The sequence below is a fragment of the Chiloscyllium plagiosum genome, chromosome 20 (genome assembly GCF_004010195.1).
Source record: "Chiloscyllium plagiosum isolate BGI_BamShark_2017 chromosome 20, ASM401019v2, whole genome shotgun sequence".
NCBI classification, from domain to species: Eukaryota; Metazoa; Chordata; class Chondrichthyes; order Orectolobiformes; family Hemiscylliidae; genus Chiloscyllium; species Chiloscyllium plagiosum.
In genome coordinates this window covers 8,212,426-8,230,906 of record NC_057729.1, presented here as the reverse complement: position 1 = coordinate 8,230,906, position 18,481 = coordinate 8,212,426, and the positions used below count along the sequence as shown (strand labels likewise).

Genomic DNA, 18,481 nt, shown 5'->3' with positions numbered 1-18,481 from the left:
AACATGGGATTGCACAGGAATGGAACTATCGTGTAATGTCAGAACAGACTGTGTGAGCCAAAGACAGGTATAATGAGTTAGGCCACAGATCAGCTATGACCTCACTGAATGGCGGAACAAGCTCAAGGAGCTAAATTGCTTACTCCTGCTCTGATATTCCTATCCCTCAATAGAACCATCAAAATATGATGTGATCATTACCACGCTTTGGATCATGGACTCCTCTTGCGAGACATTGGCTGCCATGTTTCCTTATTACAGCAGCAGCTAGATTTTAAAACTGCTTGGTTGTAAATGGAGGATGTTTTGAGTTCAAGGAAGCTCCTATGCAAATATACTCTTTACTTTGAACTCTATAGTCAGTAAGAGGTTTGACTTATGGTCTAAGTATAAGAAAATGACTGATGATACAAAAATATGTCCTTTATATTTTTCAATGTCAACAACTTCTCTAAGAGTAAAAGCTGTACAGTTAGAGAGGATTTTCTTGCACATTTCAAATTATGTGTCCTCAGCTCACCATGGAATAACAGCCAAAACATATATTAAGGATGCAATATAAATGTAATTAAATGTCACATGGTCCTTCACAGAAGCATTACGAAGAAAATATGGCACCAAGTCACGTAAGAGAATATAAGGTCAGGTGACCGAAAGCTGAGTAGGTTTTGAGGATTGTCTAAAATAAGGAAGGCAAGATATTTAGATAATTAGATGTTTGTTTAAAAAGACTACCTGCCTGGTAGCTGGACATCAGAAAGAAATGCGTGAGAGAACAGAATCTAAAGCACATATTCCATTTGCATGACTGCTAAAATTGAATTCACACCATGACAGTGCAGTTATAGTATGAAAATAGAACTCTTCTCTTCCCCAGTTTTCTTGACCAGGGATAGTAGATGTTGAGCCAAGGGAAAGGACAATTACATTTTATTGTACTCATCTTGTTTTCAGATAAAAATTAAAATTGGGGATACAAATTTTGGCTCATCATCTAAACCATGTAGCTCCTCTTTCCTGTTGCTGACTTGCCTGACTTTTAATCTTGTAGGTTGTTCTTTGATAGAGTGTTGCACATCCAGGGTATACACTGTTGAGCTGTAATTCCAGTTTTTGGACACTGTTGCAAAACTGGTCACCAACTGGACAAATATTTCAGCATACATGCTTTGTCCAGTTATTCAGGGACAGCTGAAGCCCATGCATTAAGGCAGGTAAATTATTTTACTCTGAATTCTCAAGGACCAGGTATCCTCCCATTCAACTCTGGTAACAACTCCCTCTTCATCACAATTTCCCAGGACCAACCTGTGGATTGACCCGATATCAATCCAGCCAGAATTCCTAAGGTTCCACAGTGAGCTACAGTGGGGAACGTGATTGCTATCTGTAGCTTACTGAGCACAGTCAGGTGAGGACCAGTTATATTTGACTTGTGCAGCATCATTTTTGCTTCGGTATATATTACAATCTTCCTTGCACTTGACAGATGGAGGTGGTGGTAGGAGGGGAGTGGAGGGAAATGCAAATATTTCCCCAAATATGCCTCAAGAGAGCAATTTTTAATTTCTCAGCATTGCTCAATAACATGACAGACAGTTAAAAGAAACTGCAAGTACAATCTACTTAATAAAACTACTTTACATATTAAAGTGAGCCCTTTGATAATTTGTTCACAATCTTTTGTTGCCTTCCTATTCATTTTTCACAGTTGGCTAATACTAGATTGTAATTCCAGGCTGCACCAACAAGAGGACCAATTGGGAAAGTACAGCAATGAATAAATAACATCAGAAATGCAACACCATATTAAATCATGATAGCCATTTGGATCATAGCACATGCAGAATGCTACAGAGATTTCTCAGAATTCAGACTGATTCAAAATCCTATATTTACATCTGAATTAGATTTCAACAACAGCAATCATCAATTTCATAATCCATTCTCAAATCTCTATGACATCTCTAAAGCTCTCTAGACAATTACAATTACAATGATAGATGCTCATAGAGTAAGACCCGAACACATCTGGCTTGAAATCAAAAGCAAGTGACATTTGCTTTGAGTTGCTTTCTGAAGCAGCACTAATGCAGAAAATCAGATTACTTTGGTAACAGACCGAAAGGGGCCTGTACTTCAAAGTGCAGGAGCTCCGGTAATTTGTATCCATGTGCAACACTTTCAGGTTACATGTATTCATCTCTTTAGTGTCCAAAGCACGACATTTCCAATTTATATGACTTAAACTTTGAACCAGGCAGCATTGTTTCCAGCCTTAAGGTATGGAAACAACTGAAACTATAATCCAGACTTTACATTGGATTGCATTGATTATATTTCACAGAAATAGTTCATTTGGCCCAACTAGTCACAAGAAATATTATTGTATTTGAAACGAGTTGTAGTCTAGACTTCTAACTAGAGAGTGGTAGGTAAATAGTTATTTTTTTATCAAAGGCTGTTTGTGCTATGTGACTGAATACTTTTAAAAAGATTTCAGAATGAACATCTCATTAACAAAATAAGTCAAGAACCTAAGGATATGTATCAGCAAAGATAACAAAAAGGTCAATGGAACACAGTGACTTCTTTTTACCTGGGACCATAAACACAGTGTCTATTGTTAGTTTGCAAAGTACTAATTGTAATGGAATTGTACAGTCATACAACATGGAATCAGATACTTTTGTTCAACTCATTCATGCTGACTAAACTTCCCAAATGAAACTAATCCCATTTGTCTGCGCTAATCTCTCTAACCGTTCCCTGTTCATGTACCTGTCCAAATGTCACTTCCTCTGGCAGTTCATTCCACATCCAAATCACTCTCTATGTGAAAAAAGGTGCACTTCAAAATTTAAACATTTTCTAGGAAAAATGTCCTTTGCTATTCAACTTATCTATGCTCCTAATGATTTAATAAACCTTTATAAGGTCACCCCGCAATCTCCTTTGCTCCAGTGAAACAAGTCCCAGCCTTTCCTTATAACTCAAACCTACCACTCCTGGCAAAATCCTTTCTGAACCCGCTCCAATGTAAGAGTTTTTAAAAATTCATTCACACAATGAGGGCAATAGTGACTAGGCCAGCAGTCATTGCCAGAGGGCAGTTCAGAGTCAGCCATATTGCTGTGGGCCTGGAATCACAAGTAGGCCAGACCAGGTAAGGAGGACAATTGACTTCCTTAAAGGAATTTAGTGAACTAGATGGACTTTTATAACAATTGACAAATCTTAATTCCAGATTTTTATTGAATTCAAATTCCACCATCTGTCATGGCAGGATTGGAACCCAGGTTCCAAGAGCATTACTTGGATCCCTGGATTAGCAATCCAGTGATAATACTATTAGGCCATCACCTCGCACATAATAGCCTTCTTATAGCAGGGTGACAAGAACTGTGGACAGTACTCCAAAATGGCTTTACCAACATCCTGTACAACCTCAACATGATGTCCCAACTCCTATACTCAATGGTCTGAACAATGAAGGCAAGTGTGCTAAATGCCTTTCTAAACACCCTGTTGATCTGTGATGCAACTCTTTAAGAACTGTGTACCTGAACTGCTAGGTCTCTCAGTTCAACAACATTGCCCAGGGCCCAACTGTTAACTGTATAAGTCCTGCGCTTGTTCGCTTCACCAAAATGCAACACCTCACACTTATCCAAATTAAGGTCCATCTGCCCCTCCTCAGCCCATTGTTTGAATTGAGATGAGAGAATTGTAATTTACAATTTGAAACATCAGGAAAAATCTCTTGTTGAACCTTTTCTCTGTGTCGCCTTCTTTCACAGGGTGGCACGGTGGTTAGCACTGCTGCCTCACAACACCAGGGTCCCAGGTTCAATTCCAGCCTTGGGCAGCTGTCTGTGTGGCATGTGCACATTCTCCCCATGTCCAGGTGCTCTGGTTTCATCCCACAGTCCAAAGATGTGCAGGTCAGATGAATTGGCCATGCTAAATTGCCTATAAGTTAGGTGTGTTAGTCAGAGGGTGGTGGGTTACTCTTTGGAGGGTCGGGGTGGTGTTGTTGGGCCGAAGGGCCTGTTTCCATACTGTAGGGAATCTAATCTAATGACTCATCCGAAGGAGTTTGAGAACAACTATTTTGTCCAGGTTTTCTTGGTCTACACAGTGATACCAGAAACTTCCTGCTCAGTTACTTCAAACAGTGCCACAGTCATAAACTGAGGGTCCATGCAACAACAAAGGTGGATTCACATTTGAAATTCTTAGAAAACCTGAAATAAATGGGACTCGGAAAAGATTATACTACGGAGAAAGCCAATAGGTTCTGTGTATCTATGCTAGCCCCTTTGAAAGAGCTATCTAATTAATTCATTTCCCCAGTGTCTTTTGATATAGCCCAGCAAATCTTTGGCTTTCAGAACCTCCCAATTCTCTATGGGAAGTTACTATTGAATTTGTTTTGATTACCAATTCAGGGTAAAGCATTCCAGTCATCTTTAATATGTATCTTCTGGCTACTGACCCACTTCTCAAATTGAACAAATCCTTTTCATTTACCCCAGCCAAACATCTCATAATTCCGAACACCTGTAATAAATGTCCACTAAACACTCCCTCCTCTAAGGAGGTAAGTAGACTGATTCCAACTTCTTTCTTGCCACATATCTGAAATCCTGCATCCCTGATATTATTCTGGCAAATCTCCTCCATACCGTCTCCAAATAAATTATACCTCAGTTGAATTAACCTCTTTCTGCATGATACTTCAACAGTTAAATCAGATGAAAATAATGATATTAAGTGTTTGATGCAACAGCACGGAAACAACTATCCCATGTAAATAGATCCTTTCTTTAAGGAGAAATTTAGAATAGTGGTTATGTCACTTGACTAGTAATCCAGAGGACCAGGTTAACATTTTGGGAATCTTGACTGAAATACCACCAAGGAACATGGTTAAATTTAGTTTAACAAAATCTGGAATTCAGAGCTTCTGCCTAAGGATGACCATGTCTATTGTCCACAAAAATCCCAATCTGGTTCACAGATGTAGAAGGAAATCTACCATCCTTAAATGGCAGTGGTGAGCTGTCTTCTTGAAATACTGTGGTCCTTGGGTTGCAGGAACGCCGAGTGGTGTGAAGGAGGGAGATCCAGGATTTTGACTCAAAGACACTGACGGAACAGTGGTATATTTCCCCTCTCAGAATGGTGACAGCTTGGAAGGAAACTTCCAGATGGTGGTATTCCTTGAATCTGCAGCCTTTGTCCTTCAAGGTAGTGGAGATCACAGTTTGGGAACATGTTGAGGAGGAGCCTTGTTAAGCTATGCAATACATCTTGTCAATGGTGTACATTGCTGCCAATCTTGACAATAGTAAAGCTATTAAACATAAAGGGGTGATGGTTGGAGATGAAACCAGGCCCAGGGACAGAAATCACAGAATCTGGTGCTCAGCCTCTAACACAAACACTGCTTCTATATCCTCAAACTGAGCACAGAGCTGTTGCCTCCAACCCAAGCACAGAGGCTCCCCCTGGAGCCTCAGTCCCAGAATATTAGGCCCTGATGTAACCCCCTACTCTGGGCATTGGATGGACCTATATTTGGAACTATACAGCTGTTCTTTCACTGCTGCTGGGTCAAAATCCTGCAACTCTCCTCTTAACAGCATTGTGTATGCATTTACATCCCATGGGGACAGGAGTGATTCAAGACAGCAACTCAGTACCTTCTTCTCAAAGACAATTAAGCAACAGGCAATAGATGAGTGTTGAACCAGCAATGCTGACATCCCATGAATAAATAAATAAAACCTGTTGTCACAATTTCCAAGGTCAGACATGAGCTGTTCCCTGTAGATTGAGTTGAAACAGAGGACACTGAAGGAATATCAACCATTCCAAGAAATATTACTGAAAGAGTAATAAGTGAGATACTTCACATCCTGATTTTCTTGCATATTGTATAATGCTTGGAAGTTAATGAAGAAGTGGATGAAATAATGTTGCACTGTTACAAAGTTAATTCTCAAAGTAATGCTCTATGATCACAATGAATTCTGTAGTTTGCATTTGTCAGTGATTCAAATTTGATTTAAATCAACGGCCGAAGGGGAAGTAGGGCAAGAGATTCCACATATAATGCTCATACATAATTCATATACTTTGAAACATCTCCCTACTTTTAGATGTTCAATCGTGGATCCTCCTATTAATTCCTCAATGTCAGTTCACAACTGTAAACAGAGGTATACATACCTGGTACAACACCATTGGTAGCGATTGCACTCATCGAGATTGCTGTTAACATGGTCTGAAAAAGAAATGAAGACATACAGTCAAAAGAGGGAATGATGTTTAATTTTAAGATTGATCTATAGAAAACACATCTCAAAATTAGCTGTTTAATTGTTCATTCATCATTGGGCTTTAAGAAATTTATAAAGAGTAGATAACAAAACCATGAGGTTGACTATTGATCCAGAGTCAGAATTCAACACGAGGATAATTCCCAGTTCTGACCCCATGCGTCACCTACATCACTCATTTGACAGGATGAGAATACTCATTTCAAGTCATTAGCAAACTTGGTTTTCAATTATTATTCTCAAGCATGACCAGGAGGCAGGAGCTGCCCACTGAGCATGAGTTGCAAAAACTGATGGCAACCATCTTGGGGTCTGCTGTTGCCTGAAGAAGAAAGCAGGCAACACCTCAGTGTGCCAAGAGCTTACCATGCTCAATAGTGGATAAAGCATCAAGTGAAAGGACCTAAACTCAATGTGGGGCAAAATCCCCTCTTACCAAGAATTTCTCTTCATTAAATGCTCTCTCAGCATCAGCAGCCATGCACCAATGTGCATCAGTCTATTTGCATTTTGAGGTTTACAAATTGAAAATCAACTTTTCACCATCCCTGGCCCTACAAAAAACTTGACAAGGGCCTTAACAGTCATAATTGGATGCATGTAAGTTCTTATAGTATACATGGATGTAATCCTTGTGACCGGGAGCTTTATCCTGCCTGCAATGTTGGTATATCTTTTTGATTTGTTAGTCAAGGACAGTGTTACGGTGGCATATAGGATGTCTGAAAACCCGTCTACTGAGATAGTATGGGCTGAGATTAGAAACGGGAAAGGAGAGGTCACCCTGTTGGGAATTTTCTATAGGCATCTGAATAGTTCCAGAGATATAGAGGAAAGGATTGCAAAGATGATTCTAGATAGGAGTGAAGTTAACAGCATAGTTATTATGTGGGATTTTAACTTTCCAAGTATTGACTGGAAATGCTATTGTTTGAGTACTTTAGATGGGTCCATTTTTGTCCAATGTGTGCAGGAGGGTTTCCTGACACAGTATGTAGACAGGCCATCAAAATGCGAGGCCACGCTGGATTTGGTACTGGGTAATGAACCAGGCCAGGTGTTAGAGTTGGAGGTAGGTGAGCACTTTGGTAATAGTGAACACAATTTGGTTACGTTTACTTTAGCGAAGGAAAGGGATAGGTTTATATCACAAGGCAAGAGTTATGGCTGGGAAAATGGCAATTATAATGCGGTTAGGCAAGATTTAGGATGCAAAGGATGGGGAAAGAAACTGCAGGGGATGGGCACAATTGAAATGTGGAGCTGGTTCAAGGAACAGTTACTGCATGTACTTGATAAGCATGCACCTGTCAAGCAGAGAGGAAGTGGTCGAGTGAGGAAACTGTGGTTTAATAAAGAAGTTGAATCTCTTGTCAAGAGGAAGAAGGAGGCTTATGTAAAGATGAGACATTAAGGCTCAGTTAGGGCACTTGCGAGTTACAAGTTAGCCAGGAAGGACCTAAAGAGAGAGTGAATAAGAGCCAGGAGGGGACATGAGAATTCTTTGGCAGGTAGGAACCCTTATGTTTTCTATAGGAATGCCAGGAATAAAAGAATAACTAGGGTAAGAGTAGGGCCAGTTAAGGACAGTAGTGGGAAATTGTGTGTGGAATCCGAGGAGATAGGGGAAGCGCTAAATGAACATTTTTCATCAGTATTCACACAGGAAAAAGACAATATTGTCGAGGAGAATACCGAGATATGGGCTATTAGACTAGATAGGATTGAGGTTCGTAAGGAGGAGGTGTTAGCAATTCTGGCAACTGTGAAAATAGATAAGTCCCCTGGGCCACATGAGACTTATCCTAGGATTTTCTGGGGAGCTAGGGAGGAGATTGCAGAGCCTTTGGTTTTGATCTTTATGTCATCATTGTCTCCAGGAATAGTGGCAGAAGACTGTAAGATTGAAAATTTTGTCCCCTTGTTCTAGAAGGGGAGTAGAGACAACCCTGGTAATTATAGACCAGTGAGCCTTACTTCTGTTGTGGGAAAGGTTTTGGTAAGGATTATAATCATCGAGCAAGGAATAATATGATTAGGGATAGTCAACATGGTTTACTGAAGGGTAGGACATGCTTCACAAACCTTATTGAGTTCTTTGAGAATGGGACCAAACAGTTGGCTGAGGGTAAAGCAGTTATGTGGTGTATCTGGATTTCAGTAAAGCGTTTGATAAGGTTCCCCATGGTAGGCTATTATAGAAAACACGAGGCATGGGATTGAGGGTGATTTAGCGGTTTGGATCAGAAATTGGCTAGGTGTAAGAAGACATGATTTGGAGCTGCCGGTGTTGGACTGGGATATACAAAGTTAAAAATCACACAACACAGATTATAGTCCAATAGGTTTACTTGGAAGCACTAGCTTTTGAAGACCTGTTCCTTCATCAGGTGGATGTGGAGGACACAATTATAAGACAGAATTTACAGCAAACTTTTACAGTGTGATGTAACTGAAATTATACTTTGAAAAATACCTTGATTGTTTGTTAAGTCTCTCATCTGTTAGAATGACCATGTTAGTTTCACTTCTTTCATATGTTAATGACATTTTTTTTTAAAAGTTACATTCACAGGTTAACTGTAACAATTGGTGTCAGCCAGATAATATGTTGAAAGTGTTAGCCCCCGTGTTCTGTTGTCTGTGCCACAATGTTTAGACTGATTCTAATCTAAGAAGAGAGTTGACAGAGTCTTACATGGATTCATGCTGTTTTTGAGCAAAGTACAATGTAACTCTGTGGATGGTAATGGAATAGTGTAGGTTAGATGAGTTTTAAATTGGTTCCACGGGTCAGCGAAAAATTGAGGGCTGAAGGGCCTGTACTGTGCTGCAATGGTCAATGTTCTATGTTCAAAGATTTGTTTTTCAAAAATCATGCCACCATGTAAGGCTGTTTGTAGTAAATACTTATGTAAAGTAACAATTTCATATTTTTGCCATTTCATCTGTGGGTTCAGTTTGTGTGTCCCTTATGGTCTTATCTTGATTTTTCTTTAATTATTAAGAGTCTAAATTATTTGTTCATTTTTATTTCTTGAGAATTTCAGGTTGTTAGATAAACATTAAAATTTCTGGATAATGTAATTTTGCTGTTTTCTTTGCTTATTTATTTTCTTTCCTGACCTCCTCATATTTCATTTTGTTATTCTCTTCTCTAATCTTTAAGCACTTGGTGCATGGTTTTAATATCATTCTTGCCTCTTATTTAACTATTGTCTTTCAATGTTGCCTAATTTGGTCTTGATTTTCAGCAAGATGATTTCACCATATGCTTCTGCAGGTGTACAAAATATATATGATAAAATTACATTGTTCACCATTTTAAATGTTTTCTGTTGTTCTATTTCCTTGTTTGTCATTTTGTCTCCCAAGCTGATTTTCCCTACTTCTAGCCTCATCCTTGGTTCTATATATTTGGTACATGCCCATCACAAGTACTTGTATTCAAAAGATATGCATGGGTTTCCCGATCAAAAAAGATTCTTCAGCCTCACCGCGCAGCTCTTCGAGGAAAGCACAAAAACTGCAAACAAGGAAATGGAACCAGTTTTGTGTAATAAATGTCTCAAGAGTCTCAGAACTTCTATGATCTGGGGCAGAACGCAACAGAGACTTGCAGAGCGTGAAAGATCATTAACCTTCTTGGGCCATTTATCCAGACTGTGGACACAGGATCGACTCAAGTGGCAATTTCAGAGGGCACCGAGGTGGCATTGGCAGTCACTTAAATACAATAAGGTAAAAACAATGACTGCAGATGCTGGAAATCAGATTCTGGATCAGTGGTGCTGGAAGAGCCAGGTAGGACAAGTCCGGACAAGTCATGGGGACAGTGCTGAGCTGGAAGTTTGGAATTAGGATGAGGTGGGGGAAGGGGAAATGAGGAAAGTGTTGAAATCCACATTGATGCCCTGGGGTTGAATTGTTCCGAGGCGGAAGATGAGGCGTTCTTCCTCCAGGCGTCTGGTGGTGAGGGAGCGGCGGTGAAGGAGGCCCAGGACCTCCATGTCCTCGGCAGAGTGGGAGGGGGAGTTGGAATGTTGCGCCACTGGGCGATGTGGTTGATTGGTGCGGGTGTCTCGGAGATGTTCCCTAAAGCGCTCTGCTAGGAGGCGTCCAGTCTCCCCAATGTAGAGGAGACCGCATCGGGAGCAACGGATACAATAGATGATATTATACAATATCCCATATATAAATACATATTCACTTACATCACCGGTGATTTTACCTGGAACTATGAGAATGAAGGTACAGAGGCCAGCTATCTTCGCGCCATACAATATTTTAACCCTATGTGAAAGATAGCTACCATTTCCACAGCATCCATATGAGTGTCAAACTTTATCATGATCAAACAAGGGAGCATTAAATGTTCCATGAGTCTGTAACCTTATCTTTTATTAAACAGCAAGAAGCATGTAGAAAGTTACAAGTTTTAAGCTGCACTTGTAGCTGCGAATAAACAAGGGATACTGACCCGAGCAGCATTAAAACATTTGCACTCAGTGAAAGATGACTTCACTTAATTTAGTTACATTGAAAAAGCAAGTCTTTCCTGCAGCGCTCTGGACAATGCTGCTGTGCTGTAGGAAGCTGAATGTAATGTTCCTCAAGCTCTCACTTAGCACAATGCTCTAGAGCAGAGATTCCGAGGACCAAACGAAATCCCCTGTCTGGATGTGACTGGTACAAATCCTCAGATGTGATTTGTGTGTAGATAGCCTCAGTGGCTTCAGAGGTAGGTAGTGTTCAATTGCAGATATTCTGGACAATTTCGCTTTGGAAGAAGTAACAGGAGTACGGAGTACTGGGCTAATGGTGAGATTCTTGAGGGTGTGGATGAGCAGAGAGATCTCAGTGCCCATGTGCATAGATCCCTGAAAGTTGCCACCCAGGTTGATTATAGTCCAACAGGTTTATTTGAAATCACAAGCTTTCAGAGGACAGTCCTTTAGTCAGGTAAAGTGAATGACTTTGTCCACCTCAGTCCAACGCTGGTACCTCCACATCATAGACATTCTGGAAATAGTGACATGATATTCGGATTATAGTGAGACATCCCCTCTCTCATCAACACAATGAGTGACTGTTGCTCTCCTGTAACTTCACTGCATCAAGAGGGCACCTCAGGCTGTGAGCTCCACATTCGGGATCAGTTCCACATCCACTGAAGAGTGGTGCTGGTCCTGGCTTGTGAAAACAAGTGTACATCATCCATTTGTGTAGTAGCCCTTGGTTCAGCCAGCATTGGGATGACCACAGCTTCTGTTGCTATATCTATTGGAGATGATTCCAATAGACCTATGTGTACACTATCACAAACAAACTAGCTCCTCAATAATGCCATCATTCAATAATCACACCACACACAAATAATATTCAAACAGAGTCCGCCGAACATTGGGGCAGGGTGGAACACCTCTACATGGAGGATGTTGCATATTGTGGACCCGATTCAGATTTCTGTTGCTTAAGTGTTTGGTGCATATACAGTAAGAGTGACAACAATAATGACGACCTCTTCCCCACCCCCATCCCAAGAAAGGCAGGATTACATATTGGATAATGGTGTGGATGACTTGTGGTGGAAGATGTGAAGCAAGCATCTCCTGCAGACTAAGGAACCTAGGAAAGTGAATCTTTCCAGTCTGCTTGAGATTAGAACCATTAGTCAGATTGATTTGTAATGTTGAACAATATGGTGAAAGTTGCTTGGGGCCAGGACTCTCAGTCGAAACAATAAGCCAATGCTTGGGTCCGTCCAAATTCAATTCTTTAAATTCTCATCTTCACATTTTAGCCCCAGGCAATCCACATGCTCATGCTGAACACATCATGCCCTGCTCCCCCCATCAAGGCCAGGGTGGTAGCAACTGCTGACAAGTCCTATCTTGTAGTACCCCTTACCTTCCTCCTATTCTCTATGATTTTCCAACCATATATGTTGAGTTGCTCCCATTCACAATTATTATGCCCTCTACATCCAAGCATGCTGCCTCTAATCCCCATCACTGACTTCCACGGTATCCCCACCACAACTATGGCCTCCCTTAACTTTCAGTGAACAGACCCCCCTCTGGACTGACCATGGTACACCATCCTCAATTAACTTGAAATACAGCCCTGACTTTAAGAGAACAGACCCTGACTAATCTCTATGCGACTTCCCGACTGACATTTTGTAATCCTTGGATTGGTTGAACTGTATCTACAGGATAAGCCTGGAGACCTCACTGAATAAGCCCCTGGATTGAGATTGGATGACATCCTTTACTTAGTGTGCAGATGACCCTTGAAGACAATCCTCATAGACATGTCTGAGAACTACACACTTAAAGTCTGAGATGTTATCATTTTGCTGAAGCACACGCAGTGTGTTTGCTGTATAAGCTGCTTAAACATGGTGTAGGTGTAATGTCGATGTAGCACAATGTGTTATGGCAACATGTCCACCCCCTTGACTGATTCCTGCTGACAACCATGACAATCTGGCTGTCTTTGTGCTTGTATTAACAAGTACTGTAAGACAGCATGTCAATGAACCTGTAAGTTCCGAATGATGTGGCAAAGTGCTAAAGGGCAAGGAAAGGCATGGCAGAGGGGCTTTGAGCATCCAAGTAGGTTCAAAGTGAGTGAGTGCTAAGAGGACAATCAAGGAGTCATGAGATGTAACCTTGACCATTCCATCAGATGCTTGCTTGTATCTGCATGTGATTAAGCCTGGCAGCAGCTTAGCAATATAAGGTGTGCAGTACTGAAGTGGAAAAATATATTCGAAGTTAGCTGGAGAAGTGCCATGAGATGTTGGTACACACCCAATGCCATTCTCCATGACAACAATCATGATGGTTGGTGGACAGCATTGTCTGTTGCTGCCCATGGACGGCAAGCTAAAGATGGTGGCTGGTGGAAACTGTGTATCAGTGAGGCGAGATTCGATGCATGTGCGATGTAAATGTCGGCAAATCGGCCACTCACCTTTTATGGACTAGATCTTCATCTTTCTGTTTAAACCTTGAGTGTAAAATCGGACTTTTGTTTTCAACAGCAAGAATCTCATTTTCCCAAACTTGCTTCATTTTCCCAACTGACTCACCTTGCCCACTTCATTCAGCCTCATCTTCCGCCTAGGAACCCTCCAACCACAAGGGATGAACTCGGATTTCACCAGTTTCCTCATTTCCCCTCCCCCCACCTTGTCTCAGTCAAATCCATCGAATTCAGCACCGCCTTCCAAACCTGCAATCTTCTTCCCGACCTCTCCGCCCCCACCCCAGTCTGACCTATCACCCTCACCTTGACCTCTTTCCACCTATCACATTTCCGACGCCCCTCCCCCAAGTCCCTCCTCCCTACCTTTTATCTTAGCCTGCTGGACAAACTTTCCTCATTCGTGAAGAAGGGCTTATGCCCGAAACGTCGATTCTCCTGTTCCCTGGATGCTGCCTGACCTGCTGCGCTTTTCCAGCAACACATTTCCAGCACTTCATTCAGCCCACTACTGAATGAAATAAAACAAAGTTTGAAGTTGAGGATTTGTAGGAATATCCAAACACTTCAGGAAGAACACTTTTTGAATCGAGCAATTTCTTTTGGCGAGCAGTTGGGAAGCAGATCATTTAATAATGTAGCTCAAGCCTAATGCACTAGGTCTGACTAGAGCAGGAGGCTATTTCATTCATTCTAAAGTTTTACTTAAGAGCCCAAGATTCCTTTGGGGATAAAATCGTTGGATCAGCAAATTTTCAGAGTACAGGATGTGAGAAATTTCAAAATAACGTCAGCAGCAATGGAAGAAGAAAAAAATGAGTTAGTGGGGCAATATCCTGAGTAAAATAATTCAGGAATTCATTAATTTTTGCCAGGGTTAGGATCTTTTGGTATTTTTAGCTTGTTTGCAAAGCCTGCACTTACTTTCTCATAATTCCCATCAGAAAATCATCTATTCAGCTTCATCAATACGCTTATTCAAGAAGAATGGGTACCCAATAAACACAGTCTGCTAATTTCTCAATAACAAACCTAAACAAGCAGACACAACATGCGCAGAAACTCTAGCTATATTATCATACATCAAAGTCATCTCTTAAATGACTTCCAGATGATTCAGACCCTTTGGCATCATGGTAGCCCATAAACCTACCAACAACTTAAACACAGGTGATGAACCTGAAGGACCCTATTCAAACAACCAACAAAACAAATGTTGTTTACAAAATACCACGCAAGAACTGTAACAAACACTACATCATATAGACGGGCAGAAAACTAGCCACCAGGATACATGAATACCAACTAGCCACCAAACAACATGATTCACTATCACTAGTATCCTTACATACAGATGAAGAAGGATACCACTTCAACTGGTTGGGCCGAAGGGCCTGTTTCCGCACTGTAGGGAATCTAATCTAATCAAAACACATCCATCCTAGTACAGGCCAAATAGAGACACACCTGGGAATTCCTAGAAGCCTGGCATTCAAACCAGAACTCCATCAATAAACCCCATCAATAAACACATCTACCATTCTCTGAGAATGAAATGATTTCACTCAATTTAAGAGACCAAGGCACATAAATAGAAAGCGAGCTGTAACACCAGCACTTCACCGGAGGCTCACTGATGATGTTACCTAGTATTGGTGATAAATATCTGAAAACAAACCTTCCAGTGCAGTGAGCAAACTTACAATGTGAATGGAAGATACTTACTTATGATTGGAGTCTTTTGGATACTTCCACTCAGGGGAACGACATTTCTTTTTGATACAAAAACAGAAAGTACTGGAGAGACTTACCAGATCTGGCAGTGTCTGAGGAAAATTCTGTCCTGAATATAAGTCATAATGGATTCAAAACATTAGTTCTGTTTAACTCTTCACATACACTGCCAAATCTAGGGCAGCTCACCACCACCTTCTCAAGGGCAACTAGGATGGGCAATAAATGCTGGCCAGCCTGCGATGCCCACGTGCTATGAGTGAATAAATAAAAAAGTTAAACCTGCCAAGTTTATCCCCACTGACCCACTCTGTCTGCATCCATATGTCACCACTTTACAACCTCCTCATTGCTCATTTCTTCAACTAACCTTACTCAACTAACTTGGATTATTACACTAAGTCCTCTCATCTAAGTCGCTAATATTGATTATAAAAAGCTGAGGGCCAAATACAGATTCTTCCAATGCCATACAAGGTATTGAACATCAACACAAAAACATCCTGTTTATGTTTATTATTACAATTTGAATTCTGTCCATTAAATAATTCTTTTTCCATGTCCTAATACTAGAAAGTCCCAGGAGTGCTAATTTTGTGTAATAACTTCTTTATCACTTTACAAGTGCTTTTTAAAAATCCAAATTCAGAACAATCTCGATTATCCGAACAAGATAAATGGGGAGTATTTTGGATAATTGATGTTCGGATAATCAAGGTTGTTTTGTACATGTTAACTACCTGTCCTTTATCTGTCATAATAGTTACAACTTCAAAACAGCTTTTAATAAATTAGTTAATCACAATTTATCTTTCATAAATTTGTATTGATTCAATTTAATTAGATGATAATTTTCTAAGTGCCCCAGCTCCCATATCCGTAATAAAAGATTCCAGTACTTCGTATTCAATTGATCTTAGTTTAACTGGTCTACCATTTTCTGTTTTCTCTCTTCCTCAATCTTAAGTAGTAGTTAAACTTATGTTACCCTTGCTACCTGTCAATTCTTGTGAATAGTTGTGGAATTGAAGGCATTCTGAAAATGTTAGGCCAATGTATCTACTATTATTCTGTTTGTGGTTTTCTCTACATATGATAGCCCGGGCAACATATACTACAGTTATCTGAGTTCCATTGAGTCAGATATCTTGATGTTTAGGTGGAGGAACAAGGACTGTTGAGACAGCAGGGAGGCTGCAGAAAAACTTGGACAGGTTAGGAGAGTGGGCAAAGAAGTGGCAGATGGAATACAGATGGAAAGAGTGAGATTATGCACTTTGGGAGGAAGAATAATGGTGCAGGGTATTTTCTATATGGGGAAAGCCTTCAGAAATCTGAAGCATAAATAGACTTGGGAGTCCTAGTTCAGGATACTCTTAAGATTAACATGCAGATTCATTTGGCAGTTAGGAACACAAATGCAATTTAAGCATTAATTTCAAGAGGGCTAGACTACAAGAGTAGAGATATACATCTGCAGCTGTATATAAGGCTCTGGTCAGACTTCATTTGGAATATTGTGAGCAGTTGTGGACCTCGTATCTAAGGAAGGATGTACTGCTTTTGGAGAGGTCCAGAGGGGGTTTGTAAGAATGGTCCCACGGACGAAAGGCTTGTCATATGAGGAACAGTTGAGGACTCTGCATTTGTACTTTCAAAGGATGAGGTAGGGGGGATGTCATTGAAACGTACAGAACACTGAGAGGCCTGGATGGGGTACACATTGAGAAGATGTTTCCATTAGTAGGACAGACTAGGACCTGAGGGCACTGCCTCAGAGTGAAGGGATGATCCTTTAGAACTGAGATGAGGAGGAGTTTCTTCAGTCAGTAGGTGGTTAATCTGTGGAACTAATTATTTACAAGACATAACACAGGCTTGTACACAGTCTGGATTCTGTGCTTCAGGCTGTTTTGTTACATTACATACACATGGTTGACTGACTACACAGATTTGATGACACAAAGAGAGTGACCGAAGGCAATTGGCATTTTTATATTAGAATGTCACATGTCATGATGTTATGAAATGTCTTAAAATTGCATTGCCTGTTTGTTCTCAAATCAGTGCCATAATACAACATTATTCCTTTTGCCTTAAAAAATGAGAAACTTCTACCAGTAATATGGACAAGAAGGTATGTCTTTATAATTGCCTCGACATATTCAGACAATGCCTTGGTGGATGTATGACATAACCAGATTAGGTCCTTATGCAGTTATCATGACGTAGCTGTGTAGCTTCATGCTGAGCCATGCTATCTGTCTTTAAGGTTGGATGTGCATCATTTGTTGTGCTTATTGTCTGGTTTGAAATCTTCAGTACCTGAGTTGTCATTCATTGTAACAGGCGGTTGATAATAGGCAATTTGAATATGTCATCAATTACTTTGCAAGATTTGACCATTGCTCATTACAATGTCACATGATCTAGAATCCCCATAGTGTGGAAACAGGCCATTCGGCCCAACAAGTCCACACCAAACTATCGAAGAGTATCCCACCCACACCCATTCCCCGATCCTATTACTTTACATTTCCCCTGACTAATGTACCTAATCTACACAGCCCTGAACATCATGGGCAATTTAGCATGGCCTAACCCACACATCTTTGGACTGTGGGAGGAAACTGGAGCACCCAGAGGAAACCCATGCAGACACTAGAGAATGTGCAAGCTCCACACAGATAGTTGCCTGAGTCTGGAACTGGACCTGGGTCCCTGGCGCTGTGAGGCAGAAGTGCTAACCACTGAGCCACCCTAGGCTGGACCCAATTGCATAGTAATTTTCCATGAGCCTAAGCCTTTGTATGAACACCTCTAACCTGGTTCAAGTTGAAATAACTGTCTGCATGTTCATTCATCATGCTGTTCTATCACTTCCTCCCTTCTTTCCAACAATATGTGGTGCACGTGTGGTTGGGCAATGAGAAGAAATAGGGTGTAGGTTTGCTCGTTGAGCTGTGGGTTTGATATCCAGACGTTTCATTACCTGGCTAGGTAACATCATCAGTGGCGACCTCCAAGTGAAGCAAAGCTGTTGTCTCCTGCTTTCTATTTATATCTTTCTCCTGGATGATGTTTCTGGGGTTTGTGGTGATGTCATTTCCTATTCGTTTTCTGAGGGGTTGATAGATGGCATCTAGATCTATGTGTTTGTTTATGGCGTTGTGGTTGGAGTGCCAGGCCTCGAGGAATTCTCTGGCATGTCTTTGCTTAGCCTGTCCCAGGATAGATGTGTTCTTCTTGAATACGTTGTATAGGTGGTTCTCCTCTGTTTTCCGAAGTTTGTCTGTGCTGCAGTGTGTGGTGGCTCATTGGAATAGTGTTCTGATACAGCTTCGTTTGTGTGTGTTGGGATGGCTGCTGGTGTAGTTGAGTATTTGGTCAGTGTTTGTCGGTTTTCT

General features: G+C 40.9%; 1 long non-coding RNA gene across 1 annotated transcript in view; it reads right to left on the bottom strand.

The window, feature by feature from the left end:
* The window catches only part of LOC122560007, a 69,634-nt gene that overhangs the window by 19,525 nt on the left and 31,628 nt on the right, over positions 1-18,481 (bottom strand). The window contains exon 2 of the long non-coding RNA XR_006314613.1: positions 6,238-6,292. This is a non-coding gene — a long non-coding RNA (uncharacterized LOC122560007). The remainder of the gene's footprint in view (positions 1-6,237; positions 6,293-18,481) is intronic.